Source organism: Aegilops tauschii, chromosome 4 (genome assembly GCF_002575655.3).
Source record: "Aegilops tauschii subsp. strangulata cultivar AL8/78 chromosome 4, Aet v6.0, whole genome shotgun sequence".
In the NCBI taxonomy this organism is placed as follows: domain Eukaryota; kingdom Viridiplantae; phylum Streptophyta; class Magnoliopsida; order Poales; family Poaceae; genus Aegilops; species Aegilops tauschii.
Window position 1 is genome coordinate 446,032,397 of NC_053038.3, and position 17,405 is coordinate 446,049,801.

Here is a 17,405-nt window from a genome sequence, read left to right on the forward strand (position 1 = left end):
TTGCTAGTGGAACAAGGTCGCGCCACATCAATTCGATCCCGTATCACTAAAAAAAAATCGATCCCCTTGGATTCGAGGCTGGGTCGCGCGCGACGGACTGGACTAAACAGAAAATATGCAATATGCTCCCCTAAAAAAATGCAATATGCTAAAAAAAAGAAAATATGCAAAAAAGATAAATACCGAAAAGAAATTAAAAATAACCTAGCTACTCCCCGCTTCAACGCAGGGCGCTAACAACCGAGTTCGGGCGACCTCTGCTTTTCATGCCGCAAACCCGAAAATTTCGATGGTATGGGCAAATACTGGGCTCAGACCTTCCAACCGCCAGTTGACAAGGATCAAAATCGTTTAAGCGCAATGGTGGTCAGAGCCAGAAAGCGAATACATAAGCAAACTCGGAAAAAATTCGACACATTTGTAATGCTTATCTGCTGGACACTATGAAAACAGAGAAACGCGAGGGTGTTCGGATCGGGCCAGATCAAGAACGAGCGGGATACGGTGGACATGATCTTCGACGACTTGAGGACATGGCCACAGCAGGAGCGTTTGGAGGACAACGTGTATCCGAGTAGTAGAGTAGCGTGAGGAGTGGAGTGGAGGCTTGGTTAGGATCGGATGTGACTCTTAACCAGCGCAATTTAATCTCTTGTACATATTTTCTCTCTTCTATAAAGCTAAGGTACGTTTTTGGCGTATCCTTGAAAAAAAATCGTTTAAGCACCGCGCTGTTGATGCCTTAAACGTGCAGCTTTTTTACGATTAAAAACATGCAGCTACCAGAGTTTAGGTTTAGTTTTTTCTAAAAAACATACGTAGTGTCGAAGAAAATCTTGATCGTCTCGATATAAGGAAATTCATGGGGAAGGGATGATCGGGAGAGACATACTCGGTAGGCGACGACATGTTGGCTTTCACCAGCCGGTCACCAACGCAAAATAATTTAACCTGAGGCTAATAGACGACCGTGCCAAGGTATAACCTCCGTATATAACTTGCAGAATAAGAGCAGTCCATCCATGACTCGGACTTGGACTAGGACTTGGAAACGTTCTGCTACACGTATACAACTAGGAAGCTACTGTACGTGTTTGGAAGAAAAAAGAAGGGGTTATATAGGACGTGTTTACTTGCTCCAACAGAGCCGGGTAGACTTTTGCATGTGTTTGCCTGCATCCCTGAAAATCCTTGATTTGACAGTTTTTCAAAAATCAGGCCCGAGGGATGCAATAAAGCGCACCTGGGTAGCTTAGGCTGTGCGTTACGTGTGATCCTCTAGGGTGGGTGCACCCTGTGGTGAGTTTGCACTGTTTCAGTGTAATCTCCTTTTTAATCTTTTTCATCTTCTAATTTATAAAACGGTGCTCCGATTTAAGATAAAGTCTACATGAAAAATATACACATTGATGTTGTGGTTTCATTCGGATGTTCAATTCTGTGTTCATGTTTGGAGCAATTTTGGATAAAATTTGTCAAATTCGTCGCGCACAGTTGACCATTTGAAATTTCCTTTGACCTATAGCTTCATCTCGCAGTTTCACATGGCTTTCCTATTCCTTTTGGCCTTCTCTCCCACATCCTACTACACTGACGCCATCGTCGGCGCCGTTCCTCTCGCTTTGCGTCCTACTACACTGTTGTCGGCATCATTCCTCTCGGCCTCCTCGCATGTGTCCTACTGCAATGTCGCCGGCGTCGTTCCTTTCGGCCTCCAATCTTGCATCCTACTACACTAACGCCGTGCGCACTACATTTCTCCTCCCCCGTCATCTGCCTCAGCACTCCTCCGCACAGACTTTCTCCGTGGCGACGACACTAGCAACTAGTTCGTCACACTGTCGGCAGGAGCACTCACCCGCGACTCCGTGCTCGTCGTCTCGGACGCGGCATCACAGTCATTGTCCATCGCAGTCGCTAGGCACTCTAGTGTAACTCTATGTGTTAAGTGTAAATGCTAACTCTTAATCATATCCCGTATATGCAACCAAACACCGTGTAGTTGCATGAGTCGAGCCAATGTAGGACACCAAATGTCATGCCAAAACTGCTTCCCTAATGCAGGTAGCCTAGACGCGGGCAACCAAACAATGTGCAGATGGTGGTTTTTTGCTTGTTTTCTCTCAACCAGGCCCAACTGAGACACACATGCAATGCATGCAAAATTGATGATGGTAACCAACACACCCAAAAAGCATGATCAACTACATGGCCCCATCGGCGCTTGTTTTACATCCAATGGATGCCTCACTTTTTCCTTGCCCGATGTCATTTTTCTACCAAATTACTTGTCTTAGATTTGTCTACATATAGATGCATCTAGACATGTTTTAGTATTAGATATATCCGTATCTAAACAAATCTAAGACAACTACTTTGGACACAGGTTGTATCTAGAAATGGGCTAAGGGCATCATGAGCTGATCCCCTAAATAATAGAGGAGTAAATGGCAAAGTAAACCTTAGTGGAGTAAAACACGAATTCTAGCTGATCTCCTAAATTTGGCAGAGTAAAACACGAATTTGGTTGTAACGCCTAAGATGTGGTTCTAATCCCTACAAGACCTTGCAATCTTGTGGAGAAGAGACGCACATTTGGCCACCCCAACATATGATTTAACCCGAGTGTCATATGTCAGTGAAGGTGGACATCACAACACATACAACTACTCAAGAATAGAAGAGATAATACAAAAATACAATACGATACAAATGTCATACATAGCTACATCACTAAACAGAGGTCACATGACCCAACATTACATTACAAGCATCATCCAGAAGGCACAATTTGAGTATGGATAAGAAGCAGATATGCCTAAGATGCAAGAGAAATAAGAAATGTCCCCCTGCTAATCTCAGGTTCCCGATCATCGAAGAAGAAGAACTCCAAATAGGACAACACACCGCTCTCACGTTAGAGCATTGCTTACTTGTACCTGCCCTATTGTTGTGTGGTATCCGTGAGTCATTGTTATTCTTGTAGGGTCGAAGAATATAGGTCTAGAGGGGGTGAATAGACTCTTACCAACCAAAGTGCAGTTTTTAGTTCTCTTAAAATTTAGGCAGAGTTTGGCACTAGTTAAGATATCACCAAGACTTCCTACACATGCATATCTAGACAGAGGGCAACGGAAATAGTAAAGCATGCAACTGTGCGAAAAGTAAAGGATAGAGATGGAAGATCAAACACAATGAAGACGCGGTGATTTTTGGCATGGTTTCGATAGGTGGTGCTATCGTACATCCACGTTGCTGGAGACTTCAACCCACGGAGGGTAACGGTTGCGCGAGTCCACGGAGGGCTCCACCCACCAAGGGTCCATGAAGAAGCAACATTGTCTATTCCACCATGGCTTACGCCCATGAAGGACTAGCCTCACTCGGGTAGATCTTCATGAAGTAGGCGATCTCCTTGCCCTTACAAACTCCTTGGTTCAACTCCACAATCTCTTGGAGGCTCCCAAGTGACACCTAACCAATCCAGGAGACACCACTCTTCAAAAGGTAATAGACGGTGTTGTTGATGATGAACTCCTTGCTCTTGTGCTTCAAATGATAGTCTCCCCAACACTCAAATACTCTCTCATAGATTTGGCTTTGGTAGAAGAGGGGATTGAATGGAAAACAACTTGAGAAATGCTAGAAATCAAGGTCCAAATGGTTGGATTGGAATCTCTTGATCTCATGAGTAGGTGGTTCTCTCTCAGAAAATCAGTAGTGGAAGTTGTGGTTCGTTCTGATGGCTCTCTTAGAGAGTAGGTGGTGGTGGAGGGGTATAAATAGGCAGCACCAAAAATCCAACCATTACAAGCCTTTGACCCAACTCACTGACACCGATATGAAAATCTCGGTGAGACCGGCTAGTGTAAAAGACTTGACTGTCAGGCTTTTCGGTGAGTCCGAACAGAATGACTCGGTGCGACTGAAGTGCAATGGCTAGGGCAAGACCTCGTTCCGGAAATTCCGATAGGGTCATCTCGGTGGGTCTATATGGGAACTTTTTGGTGGGACCCGAATGGACTTCTAGGGTTTTGGATAGGACTAGGAGTGATGTGGAGAAGTAGTTGAGGATTTTGGAGTAGTACCACTAAGCACTTGAGCAATTGAGTCATGATCAAAACCTGATCCCTTTTGGCTTTCCTATGGACTCAATGTGATCTTGGATCACTTAACCAAAAATGTAGAGTCTTGGAGCTTTGCCAATATTTGTCCTTAGCATTTTGAAGGGGTCACATCCTCATGTCCTCGCCATGCCACTTTTGAACTTATTTGAAACATACTAGATAAAAGTGTTAGTCCAACAACATGTATGTTGACATTAATTACCAAAACCACCAAGGGAGCAAATGTGCTTTCAATCTCCCCTTTTTGGTAATTGATGACAACATACATCACTACAAAAAAAGACACATCCGTGACATTATGGCCCGAACGAAAACTTTTTCTAACATGGTTATGACACTTTATGATGATAATTGTGACAAACACATGTATCATCATAGATGTGGTGGGATCCTACTTCTATGACCAAAAATAATGACAGAAATTGGGCTTTTCGTCTTGGGCGGGTCGGAGACGCGCCCGCGTGACATTCTTTCAGTCGTTCAGGATGTAAAAAATTGTGGTAGAAGTGAGTGCGAGGAAAATTTCGGGGAGTTCCCGGTTACGGTGGGTGGTCGGGGTCAAGCGATGCAGTGTGGTTTGCGCGTTTCTCTCGTACGCGCGTGTGTGCGAGGTGCTCACTAACTGAACCCGAGCAATCACACTGATGCGTACGGAAATCGATCGATCGATCCCTTCGTTGCTAACTAAACCCGATCGATTCCTTCGCTGCTAACTGAATCCGAGTGATTCCTTCGCTGTTAATTGAACCCGATCGATCCCTTCACTGCTTACTGAAGCCGATTGAGCCCTCGGGCGAGACGTAGCTAGCCGGTTGGGTTTCCTCTAGATGAACAGTGCCAGTTGCTGTCGCGCGCATGATACGTAGAACGTGTCCAGACGTGGTGAGTTGACCTAGTCGGTTGGTTGTGGATGAACAGTTCCCGGTGGGGGTTGGATAAACAGGACCCCGGTCGTGTAGGCAGTTGTCGCTGGATGAACAGGACCCCGAGGAGGCTGCCACACACCTCAGCCGGTTGGGGTTGGATGAACAGGACCCCGTGGAGGTTGGATGAACAGTAGCCAATGAAGGCTGGATGAACAGTAGCCCGTGGATGAACAGTAGATGGTGGAGACTAGAGGAAATCGCGATGGATGAAGAGTAGCTGGTGAAGGCTGGAGGAAGTCGACGATGGATGAACAGTAGCCCGTGGAGTCCTGGTTTGCGGTACATGACCCTGTTTCGGCCATAGGCACTTGAAGAGAAGTCCATTTCCTTCGTTTTACGGTACGCTAGACCCATCTCGATCAACAGGACCCCGTTTCGATCGTAGGTGGTTGAACAGAAGTCCGTTTCCTCCTTTTTGCGGTACGTCAGACCCATCCGAATGAACAGGACCTCGTTTCAACTGTAAGCGGTCAAACAAAACTCCGTTTCCACTGTTTTGCAGTACGCGAAGCCCCGAGTCAATGAACATGACCCTGTTTTGGTTGTTTCGTCCAAGCCAGCTGGCTCCCGATGAACAGGACCCATTCCGACCCAGTTGGTTGCCTCCCAATCAACACAACGTTGTTTCCTTCGTTCCGACCCAGCCGATGGGCTGCACATGAACAGGATGTCGTTGATGTACGCGTTCGAGATCCCGCTCGTATGTACGTACGTGGCCGTATTTACTTTATTGCAGCGTGGTTGTACGTACGTATACACGATTTAGACAAGATTGCGTGAACTGCTACGTCGAGGGCTCTACTACGAGACGCATTGCAACTTACTTGGCCACGGTTCATCCTTGTAGAGAGACCGATCAACTAGTATGTACATACACGTTCGCGACCAGACAGACAACCCTATGTACGGTTCGACCGGGTGGGTCCCAGCTGTCTGGGAGGATAAGGAGGCACTTTCTTGCGTGCGAAGATATAGCTGGTGGGTCCCAGCTATCAGCGGGAGGAATCATTTTTTGGCCAAATAAGGACGCACTTCCTTGCGTGCAAAGATGTAACTGGCGGGTCCCAGCTGCCAGCCTCTCCACGTACAGTCCTCTACCGATGGTTGTCGTTCATTGACCGCGTTGATGACACCGTACTGAGAGCACCAAGGCGGTGGACGATGACGAGGCCTAGGAAGGGAACGACCAGGGGTCGGGGAAGATGCGGTAGTAGTTGCCCACATGGAGGGGAGTACAAGGGTTTACTGGTTCCGTTGCAATGTGAGGCTGCCGTCGCCGGAGAATAACAGGAGGTATGGGTGAGTAGAGGGATAGCATGGCTAGCGGTGGAAGTAGGGTGGGATGGTGAGGCCTGCGTGGCAGCATAGCCGGCCATGGGAGGCAGGAGCAGGTGGTCCCGCCAGCGTTGGTTTGAGTGGCTGGAGCAAGAAGATCAGAGATTGAAGAAGCAGTGCGGTCATTTGTTGACTAAGTTGACAAAGCCCCGCGTACATGTCAACCTAATAGGCCCACAAGTCGGCCTCCGAATCTGGTGTATCCTAGCTAGTAGGGGGAGGAATCATTTTCTTGCGCGTAATAAGGAGGCACTTTCTTCCGTGCGAAGATGTAGCTGGTGGATCCCAGCTGTCATGGGGAGCAAACCTTTTTCCGTGTATTAAGAAGGAACTTCCTTGCGTGCAAAGATTGTAGTTGGTGGGTTCAACCTGTTAAGGGGAGGAATCGTTTATCTTCATGTAATAAGGAGGCACTAGCTTGCGTGCAAAGATGTAGCTGGTGGTTCCCAGCTGTCAGCCTCTCCATGTACTCCACATTGACTCTTGTTGTTTACAACACATTGTCGACCGCACCACGGCGGTGGACGATGGCGAGGCCTACGATGGGAACGATCTGGAGTCGTGGAAGAAGGGGCACTGGAGTCCCTGGCGGAGGGGAGCACGAGGGTTGACTGGTTCGGCTACGGGGTGAGGCTGCCGTCGCCGGAGAATAACAAAAGGTGTGGGTGAGTTGAGGTATGACCTGGCCACCATTGGGAGTAGGGTGGGGCGGCGAGGCCTGCGTGGCAGCACAGTCGACCACGGGAGGCAGATGTAAGCACTCCCGCCGGCAATGGTTTCGGCGGCTAGAGCAAGAGCAACTAGATCAGAGATTGAAGAAGCAGGATGACCGTTCGATGTCAATCCAACGACTATGGTTGTCAGAATAATTCGTTGACTTTTGTTTTGACCATTAAATCGTTTTGTTGACTAAATGAACGATACCTTGCGTAGGCTTCGTCCTAGTGGGCTAACAAAGTCAGCTTCGAAAGCTATGGCGGACATGCAACCCATTTATTTAGGTTTTATAGCCCATTTCATCGTTTTCCAATACATCTATTTCCTAGGCTTTGACTCAAAAAATAATCTATTTCCTAGTGCGCATTTGATTATTTATTCGAATACACCTATTTACCTCGCTGGGTGAAAAGAAATATTGCGGACATGCATCCCATTTATTGTTTCTCATAATTTACAACCCATTTGATTTTAGTAGAAATGGACCCATTGAAGGTGTCATGGACTAGCACTACAAAAAAATACACTTCCGTGATGATACGTATTTGTCACAGTAGGTCGCGTTTTTTGTCATGCATGTACATCCATGACAAATTTATGACAGAATCAAGATAGTCATACCTGTGCTGTCATAGAAGTGTTCCATGACATTACCAAAATTATCATCACGGAAGTGTCCACTTCCATGACAATAAATCACGCGTCACAGAAGTGCTTTCATCAAGGGTGACCGACACGTGGCATCCACCGTAACGGAACGCCGTTAAGCTATCGGGTCGGGTTTTGGATTCGATAACCCGTTAACAGCCCCGAGCAATGGGGATTTTCCACGTGTAAAATCATCATTGGCTGGAGGAAACACGTGTCGGCTCATCCTTGGGACAGATGTCATCCACTCATTGGACAGAAGGCGCCTATGATACGTCGACACGTGGCACGGCCCAACAGAGGCCCATTCCTGTGAAAAGGCCGGCCCGTTTGACTTGGTCAAAAGGTGGCGGGCCGGCCCATGGAAAGCCTGTTAACGGCCTGTTCGCATATAGCCCATTTACAGCCCGCTAACCCAAGGCCCGTTACGCCCTATCCGAATTAGGCCCAGTAGCGTCATCTGGGCCATCCAATATGATTCCAGCCCGTTTTCACTTCTGGCCCATGACATCTTTCGGCCCATATGAGGCCCTATGTAACTCTTGGCCTATTAACGGCCCGTGGTGAAACTGGCCCGTAATGAACAGTGTATCACTTTACACCCATTAACGGCCCATGGTGAAACTGGCCCGTAATGAACAGTGTATCACTTTATACCCATTAACGGCCCGTTATTCCGTTGGGCCGTTTCCAGCCCATGTTATCTTTCGGCCTTCTCAGAGCCCATTTATTCTTGGGCTCATTTCCAGCATTCGTTTACTTACGGCTCGTTACTGTCATTTTCTGCTTGTGGGCCAAATTCATCCCGTGGTTACAGTCGGCCCGTTTGTGGTCCGTTAATACGTTGGGCCGTTTTCATAGCGTCATCAAATACGGCCTATTAACGATGGCCCGTTATGGTCGGCCCATGAACGGACGATTCCAACTCTAGCCCGTTTACGGCCATAATGCGGCCTATTATTGGCCCATGTTTGGCCAATCGATCATACGGCCCGTATAAGGCCCATTGATGATACGGCCCGTGGAAGGCCCATTGTTTCTACGGCCCCTAGAAGGCCTACTGTTTCTACGACCCGTAGAAGGCCCACTGTTTCTACGGCCCGCAGGAGGCCCAGTGTCACTACAGTAAATATTAGCCCATGGTTATTGTGGCCTAGTTTTAAAAAATAGGTTATTGCAGCCACTAGCAAACCGCGGAAAAAGAACTGCACTGACTACAAGCAAATAAATAAACAAGACAACAAGGAAATAAATAAGCAAGCAACTTATGCTAGGCTATCACGGCTATTACACATATTACATCCACTGGGCATCAAAGTTCGCCACCAGTGCAAATATAGGGAACAAAGCAGCATATAAATGCCGCAGCAAAACAAGTCCAGAACTGAAACCACTTCAGAAGAGTTCAAGAAACAATATCCTGGGTACCCATAATGCTGGCAAGATGCTTAGCAAGCTTATTAACTTTCTCTTGTTTGGCGCTTAAATCCTCCAGCGCTTGCTGTTGCACAAGAAAGTACACATTTGAATTCTGCAGGGACTTCCTTAGTCCTTCGGCTTCTTGCCGCAACACAGCTGACTGATGCCTTTCAGCTTGTAGCTGAGACTGAAGAAGCCGAAGTGATTCAGGCAGCGGGTTCGAAGAGCCTGTGCCAGCGGTACTGGCCAGTAACTCGAACACTACATCAACGCAGGACTGTGGGGTTTTCTCACTGTCTACAAGATCGTTTTTATCACCTTTCTTGGAGACCAACAGGGTTGTCTCACTATCTTGAACCTTATCTGCATTACTTTATCTACCATTGCATAGTGGGGTGCTCTTCTCCAATATTCTGTTTGCATACTACAAGAGAAACAAGCAGACACATCACAGGTTTAGCTTGTAGTATACGAAACTCATTTTGGTAAACCGGTTCAGTAGTAAGGTGGACAGGATAACAACATGAAACAAACATATATCTATGTACTATGGTCACTGTATTGTCCATATCATTCTAGTTTATGTTCCCTAATCAAGATAGAGACACAGTTCAACTCATATATTTTAAGACACAACAGCATAGACAGAATATAAGTGTGAGAAACTACATAGCATTAGCAGCACTTGTAATGTGCATCACATGAGAACATAACTGTTTATACAACTTAAACTGAAATCAACATAGAGCAACAAGTTAGGACAGCAATCCAGTTAAAGAAATAGGTTTAAAACATACCTGTTGCGCCATTGGAGTTTCAATTGGATCCTTCAAATTCGAAAGTAGTTGGTATGAGTAAGTACAGTGATGCAACAGCAAAGGAGTATGGACCATAGCTACGGAATCTGACATGAGAATAGTTGCTCTTCTGCTTTAAACGTGGAGTTTGGGTTAGCTGTGGTGGTCTTCGTGCTTTGGGCACTACAGTAGCTTTACAAACTGCTCGTGTGGGGGTACTCTGTGGTGGACATGGTGCTTTGTCAACTATAAGTGGGTTACTATCCGCTGGGGTTGCGGTTAGATGGGTTGTAGCTGGTTCTCTGCCCAACGATGTAAGTGTGCAATCTGGAAGAGTCTCGATTATGTGTGGTGGGGCTAGTTTGTGGGCCAGTACAACCATGGTTCTATCTGCATCGACGGGTAGCACTGTCTTTTGTGAAGAACGGGTTTTTGCTCCCTTAGATACTGCCATCACCCCCTCCAATTCAAATGGCTGATAAACAAGAAAAGAAATTGAACGTACAGACATTGTATGATAGACAGATGTGGTAATTCACATATATGTTGTCTAACCAAACAGGACAGCATGACACAATTTCACATATATGATGCCTAACTAAACAGGATAGCATGACACAGTTTCAGATATATGATGGATAACTTAACAGGATATAATGGCATAATTCAACATATGATGAGTACCTAAATAGGATGACATGACAAAACTATATGATGTCTTTCTAAAATAGGTTGGGATGAAATAATTCACATACATGTTGTCTAAGTATACAAGATGGCATGATATAATTGACATAATTGATTCATATACTAAGCAGCTGGCACTCGCATGTATGATCTCTAAACTAAGCAGATAGAATTCAATATTGTGCATATGATGTCTAAACTAAGCAATGCAAGACACCATATGCATCATATGAGAAATATAAACATTGCAACTTAGAGCATACACCTCAGGTGGGATATAGGACTGGTCATCTGTCTCTGAATGCTCCTCTGAGGAGCTCCCTGTAACCATCGAGATATATGCTTCAACAGGTACCATTGCCTGCTCTGAAGACCTTGTTTTCACTCCAGATTTTTCCATAACCGGCTCAAATGGCTGATACACATGAAGAGTAGTTCAATATACACAGATTGTCGACAAATGGAATACGTAATGAAAAAAAAAGATGGCATGAGATAATTCACATATATGATGCCTGGCTCCATGGCAGTGCATAATTCACATATATGATAACTGGCTGAAAAACATGGCATTGCATAATTCACATATCTGATATAGAAAGCAAACAGGAGGCATTCACACAAAGCATGTCTAATCTAAGCAGATGGCATGGCAATGCAAGACACCATATGCATGATATGAGCAATATAACCCAGCCAAGTTAGAGCATGCACCTCGGGGGGGGGGGGATACGACTGGTCATCTCTCTCTGAATCCTCCTCTGAGGAGCTATTTGTAACCAGCAAGAATCTGCATCGACAGGTAGCACTGACTGCTCAGAAGACCTTGTTTTCACTCCAGATTTTCCCATGACCGACTCAAATGGCTGATGCACAGGAAGAGTAGATGAATGTATAAACATTGTTGACAAATGGAATACATTATGGAAAAAAAAATATGGCACAATACAATTCACATATACGATGACTGGCTAAACAGGATGGCATTGCATGATTCACGTATATGATGCCTGGCTAAAGAAGATGGCATTGCATAATTCCCATATACTCCTTCCGTTCCTAAATATTTGTCTTTTTAGAGATTTCAAATGGACTACCACATACGGATGTATATAGACATATTTTAGAGTGTAGATTCACTCATTTTGTTCCGTATGTAGTCACTTGTTGAAATCTCTAAAAAGACAAATATTTAGGAATGGTGGGAGTATGATATAGAAACCAAACAAGTGGCATTCACACAAAGCAAATCTAAACTAAGCTGATGACATATAAGATGTATAATGTAAGCAATGCAAGGCGCCATATGCATGATATGACCAACATCAGCATGCCAGGTTAGAGCAAACACCTCAGGTGGTAAACAGGCGTGGTCGGCTCCTTCTGAATCTCCATCTGAATAGTTATCTTCCTCTGGAATACAATCTGGAAATGCAGGAGGGGGGGGCACTTCGCCCACCATGGAGCGGCGTTTGCATGACATTATATTCGCACACAACGGTCTTCTCTTTTTCTCTACATGTTCAGTATGATTGTGTACAATATCTGACATGCATAATAAAAAAATAGTTAGATTTTGTAAGGCCTAAGGGGTGCATGCAAAAATCAAGACTGATGGTAGCAAACGAGTGGATGGATCCAAAACTAATGATAGCAGGTAGATTATAGCTTCAGTTTAAAAAGATAGACAATGGATCATCTATTGTTTGTTGCCCACCCAACATGAACCACATAGAAGACCCCAGATGAACCAAATAGTAGATAGATACTATTCGTTGCTGGCTCGATATGAGACCCATGGGCAATTCAAAACTCAAGATTGAACGATAAAGTAGCAGGTAATAATAACCGATGTATAACGTAAGCAAACACGAAAGACTGCGACCCCTCTTCCGGAACTGTGTAGTCCTCAGGTTCATCTTCTCAGTCGATGATGGTAATGCAGTTGGCGTGGCTGCCGGCAATGGGGAAGATGATCTGAGGCGGTGAAAGGAAGTCTGCAGGGGGGATCTCTGCTGCAGTGAACGCTTCTGTCGATGGTGCACCTCAGGTGGGGTGGATGACGGCACGACAGGAGCAGGACATAACACACAGAGTTTTCTTTGACGCCTATCTGAAAATGAAGTAAATCTGTAAGGGCTCCTTAGGATTGGAGGATTCTATAAACGCAGGGACAGGAAAAACACAGGAATAGGATAGGAATGCACGTGCAAAACAGAGCATTTGGAAACATAGGATTTCAGTCAACCTGGGTGTTTGGCTCACATGAATTGGAAGAACAGAGGAATGGAGAAACAAAGTGATGCGACGAGTGTACAACCTCTTTGGCATAGCCTTGTGGACCTCAGCATCATTGGGTTGGACGTGGAGGATGGTGATGATGCTGGTGTGACTGTCGGAGGCAGGGAAGAAGATCCGAGGCCTCTGGAAATGGCGCCGAGGGTATTGCTCCACTGTGATGGACGGTTTCGTCGTTGGAGCAGCTCCGCTAAGGTGTACGGCGACGAGGCTGAAGCATGACAAGACAAACAACGTTAATCTGAAGTGGGACCCTAATATCATCTGCAATAGATGATGTAAAATACATCACCAAAAAGTGCTAGATGTAAAACGCATCAGCCGCGCCACGGCCGCTCCGACAGATGCTGTAAGTACCGTTCACTCTGAACTTAACTGAAGAAAATGAACTTCACAGTCAAAACTGAATTTTACTGTCGAAACCGATTGAACTACTAATAGAGCATTGCAATAGATGTTTAGGGCGTTCGAGCACTAGTAGCAGAGAAGCAGTGATCTAAATCAGCAGACGCTCGAGCAGGGAACGCACTAGCAGAGAGCAAGTCATGCAGTAGCACCGCAACCGAGTGCTAAAGCAGCAACTCCTGTAGCTGCCGGAGGTCGTGCAGCAGCAGCAGCAGCGCAAGCGAGAGCAAGAGCAGAGCAGCAGCACGAACGAAAGCAGGAGCAGTGCAGCAGCGCGACCGACAGCAAGAACAGAGCCGCAGCGCGAGCGAGAGCCGGAGCAGCTGCAGCTAGTGTCGTTGTGGAAGTCGCCGCCGAGGAAGCAATGACATGGGGGAGAGACGCCATGGATGATGTGGCCGGCGACGGCGCCGTCGATGGAGACACGCCATGTCTGCTCGGTATCGAGCACCGGCAGCCCCATGAGATCGAATAAAAGATAAAATGCAGCGGTGAGTGCAGAACCTCCTTGGTGGCGCCGAGTTGGCCTCGGCTTCATCGGAGGAATTGGTGAGGGTGCTGCGGTTCCGGTGGGGCAGGTCAAGACGGCGCTGTGGGGATTGAGGTGGCGTGATAGACGAGGCAAACGTCGGGGCAGCTCCTTGGAGGTGGAGGACGGGGCGGCTGATCCGGCGGGATGACGAGATCGACAACGGATCCTCATCCGGTGCGGTGGATGAGGGACAGCGAGCTGTTGCGGTGGACGACGTAGTTGGGGAAGAGTCTCCGGCTGGGCGGCGGTCGGGAGGCCGACGGAGGAGCGTGGGGTTTCGCGGGTTTTGGCGGCCTCGGTGTACGAATGGGGGGGTGAAGGGGGAGGGGGGAGCCAAGCTTAGGGACGCGCTTGTCCGAAATGTAGGGTAAGCTACCAGCGTACCCCCACCGGTTTTGACACCGCGACATGGAGCTTCATTTCCGGCTGAGGGGTAGAAGGGGGATTTCGCATGTCTGGGCTGCGGGAGCGATTTCGGATGAGGAGGGAGTTCTCGCACGCGTCCAAATTTTGGGATAACAAGGCGCGGCGTGGGTTGAAGAAGCGGGAGTTTCAAAGCAGGTGAGACAAAAGATACTCGAGCTTGAAAATTTCGGGATAACAAGGTGCGGATTCCTTGTTCAGCAGAACAAACTTAATGTGTAAAAAAACAATTCATACAAGACACAAGAGAGTCATGTCCCCTTTTACTATATTGCTATAGATGCCATTGAGAAAACTACAAGAAAAATGTAAAAAAAATCGGGAGAACACACTACAGGAAACAGCTACTTTGCCGTCCGCCACGGCGGACGGCAAAGGCTCGAAAGGCGGACGGCAAAGACCTTTGCCGTCAGCCGCGGACGGCAAAAGGCTCCGGCAAAGAAGGCTACGGTAAACAGCTGCTTTGCCGTCTGCTTCCTGGCGGCGGACGGCACAGGCTCTTTGCCGTCTGCGGCGGACGGCAAAGAGGGCGGACGTCAATAATTGCGCTGTCAGTCCGTTAAGTGGCTAACGGCAGATCTTTGCCGTCCGCCGCTGACGGCAAAATTTCTATGGTCTTTGCCGTCTGCCGTATGATGTCATCTACACGTCACTAGATGGCAGGTTCTTTGCCGTCTGCCACAGATGGCAAAGTGCAGGTTCTTTGCCGTCTGCCACAGATGGCAAAGTCTTTGCCGTCTGCCACTGTAGGCAAACTGACCAAATGGGCCAGCTCCCAGGAAGCACAGTTGGCTGCCACGTGGCTTCTTTGCCGTCCGCGGCAGACGGCAAAGAGCTCTTTGCCGTCGGTGGCAGACGGCAAAGAGCCTGCATATTGGCTGTTTTTTCTGTTTTTTATTAAATCCCACAATTTGCACAGAAAATATATATGACATATATAGATATATTTCCATATCACATATCCAGCACATAAGTTTCATATCACATATCACATATCACATCAGTTTCATCCATACACATTGTTCATACATAAGCAAGTTCCATCAATATATATATTACAATGCAAAGTTTCATCAAGATAGCAAGTTCCATCATAGCAAGCTAGATACAATGCAAAGTTTCATCAAAGGAAAAGCAAGCACTCCATCATAGCAAGCTAGCTTCCATGAAGTGAATGAAATCTGCAAAATGGTAAATAAGAAAGTTAGAAATAGGTGACTAGAACAAGAAGAAGACTAGAACAAGAAGTATAAACTGGATCATTTATAAGCTAACCTAGGAGCTACTTAGGTAAATTGGGTCATTTTAGAGCTAACTTGGATAAACTGGATCATTTATAAGCTAACCTAGGTAAGATGGGTCATTTTGGAGCTAACCTAGGTGAAATGGGTCATTTTGGAGCTAACCTAGGTGAAATGGGTCATTTTAAAGCTAATGTAGGTAAAATGGATCATTTAGGAGCTAATCTATGTAAAATGGGTCATTTTAGAGCTAATTTAGTTGAAATGGATCTTTTTGAGCTAACTTAGGTGAAATGGATCATTTAAGAGCTAATTTAGGTGAAATGGATCGTTTTTAGCTCACTTAGGTCAAATGGATCGTTTATGAGCTAAATTAGTTGAAATGGATCGTTTATGAGATAACCTAGGTAAGATGGGTCATTTTGGAGTTAACGTAGGTGAAATGGGCCATTTTAAAGCTAACGTAGGTAAAATGGATCATGTAGGAGCTAATCTAGGTAAAATGGGTCATTTTTGAGCTAACTTGGATGAACTGCATCATTTATAAGCTAACCTAGGTAAAATGGGTCATTTTGGAGGAAAATAAGCTAACTCTAGGTCATTATGGTAAGCATATTGGAGGAAATAAAGCTAAGTCTAGGTCTTTATGCATTTGTTAAGCAAAACACTAGAGAAACTTACCGTGATCAGGGAGGTGTAGGAGCGGGGTGGCTAGTGCCGCTACCTGGAGAAGGATCGTGCGATGCGTTTCTGGAGTTAAGCTGCACCAAAGATCATTTCCAATGTCTCGTTAGCATTACGACACTCAAATGTTAAGACTACCAAGTAATGTCCATTCAAACTAAACTCACCGTGCTCCCAGGAGCAATCACTGGCATCGGCGGAGCGGGCTGACCGGACTTCTCGCACACAGACTGCACATTTGGTTTTCAGAACAGAGTCATACTAGTTAGTAATGAGACTCAAATGTTAAGACTAGCAAGTAATCTGCAGAAGAAACTTACCACAAGGAGCTCGTACATGGCCCTTGCCTGCATGTCATTCCGTGCCCTCTCCTCCTCCATCATCTTTCTTGTCCTCTCCTCCATCTCCCGCTGCCTCTCCGCCGCCTCCGCCAGAAGTTTCTCCGTTCTATCTCTCTCAGTCTGTATAGCAGCCTGCAACACCACTCACATGACCATTTGTAAACATTGATGGAAGCGCACACAATGTAATGGAGAAAGATAACTGAGTACGTATCACTAACCTTGATGGCGAGTTGCACTGGCCGTTCACGAGGCCTTATCTCAGGAGCGGAGCTCGACTGGCACGCCTTGATCTCCGGGAGAGTGCTAGGACAACGGATAAGTCCATCTCCAATGGCTATGGAGCCATGGGACCTCCCGCCACCAGATATCATCACCAACTCTGGATCAATGGGACCCTGGCTCGGGTTAAAGTCCTCCCCTTTCCTCGCCTTCCCCTCATCTCTATATCTCACGAGCTTGTTGTGGGAGGAGATGTTGGTGAAGTTGTTTGCATCATCGAGGTCAGACTGAGAGAAAGCCTTGACTTTCTTGAAAGAGCCAGTGTGGGCCATGGCATACAGGTCGTACACCTCTGGCACCTTATCCGCCTTATTGTGGCGTGCCTGAAAGAGAGAAACAATGAAAATTAGTAATTAAAGGGCTCAAGCTAGCATGATGAATGAATTGCATGAATCATGAAGCAAACCACATACCCAGTTGCGCCCGAACTGATATAAGTTGGAGCTGCCTTGATGGTGTGGCACACCTTCCATTTGGGCACGTTTGTCCTTGGCCTGGTTGTGGAGGGCTAGCCATTCTTGTGAGCACCACTCATCGACCAAC